General features: G+C 55.1%; 1 long non-coding RNA gene across 1 annotated transcript in view; it reads left to right on the top strand.

Moving 5' to 3' along the window:
• LOC106942691 (uncharacterized) overlaps nt 1–972 on the top strand; it is a 13,045-nt gene that overhangs the window by 6,447 nt on the left and 5,626 nt on the right. Inside the window, exon 2 of the long non-coding RNA XR_001423691.1 lies at nt 364–369. This is a non-coding gene — a long non-coding RNA (uncharacterized LOC106942691). The remainder of the gene's footprint in view (nt 1–363; nt 370–972) is intronic.

Below are 972 nucleotides of genomic sequence, written 5' to 3'. Positions count from 1 at the left end.
TAAGGATACACAGCTTTGAGCCAAAACGGAGGTTGTGTGACGTCATGTGAAAAGGGTCTATTGAGCTCAAGAGTAAGCCATCAAGACCTTGATAATGGTAAATGACGGAGATTTACTACTGTGTGCGAGACGCTGTGAAAGAGCCCAGAGAGCCACCTGCGCTCGCCGGTGGGGGGGACATGCTACTATTTATTCGTTCATTCGGTTAAAAAGTCATGGAGCTATAGAACATAGCCTGAGTGGCGCATGCGAATAGGGCATGCGAGTTCGGGAAGGGGATTGACTAAAATGCCTGCGCTTTATAGCATTGCGAAACATGAATATGAGGCATGAGAAGGTTACGTCTTACCCCGACGGCCCGAGGCGGGCGTAGCGTGAGAGATCCGAGGGGAGGCACTGATGAGCGGGCTGACAGAGTCATGTGGAAGGAGAGAAGCTGTTGATGAGGCTGATTCAGAGCGGGGGACCGGTGGGAAGGCGATGGAGAAATGGAGAGAAGATGGACGACGAGCTGGGAGGAAACGGCGACGTGGTCGGCTCTAGCCAGGGCCTGAGGTGAAGAGAGACGGCCTGGGGATGTTGATGGTGGGATTAAGTGTCCGCTTGCCAAGATGGATCCTGGCTTAGGTGGCGAAGGAGCATGAAACGGTGAAACCCAGACAGGCGAGGGAGCGGCGGGAGCTCCTTGAAGCGATTGAGACCGGGGCCAGGACCCCCCCAGAACTGGCCCGGGGGTGTCCCGGGCCAGGACGATTGAGGAGAAGGAGCCGAGCATGCGGTTAGGCGGCCCTTTAACTGTAGGATCACGGGTGGAAAAACGGGGAATCACGAAGAAAAGGATCTTTTGAGATTGCTGGCTGAGAAGCTGGTGAGCGACTGAACGGATTGATCGCAGCTGGTGAGCAGAGGAGGCTATGGGTGAAGGTCCTTTTGAACTGAAGCCCAAACGATGATTGGCTGGAGCGAGGCTTG

This window comes from Poecilia latipinna, unplaced genomic scaffold (genome assembly GCF_001443285.1).
Source record: "Poecilia latipinna isolate Pla-1442-1.1 unplaced genomic scaffold, P_latipinna-1.0 Scaffold4479, whole genome shotgun sequence".
In the NCBI taxonomy this organism is placed as follows: domain Eukaryota; kingdom Metazoa; phylum Chordata; class Actinopteri; order Cyprinodontiformes; family Poeciliidae; genus Poecilia; species Poecilia latipinna.
The sequence above is the reverse complement of the archived record's forward strand: the minus strand, read 5'-3'. Positions and strand labels throughout refer to the sequence as shown.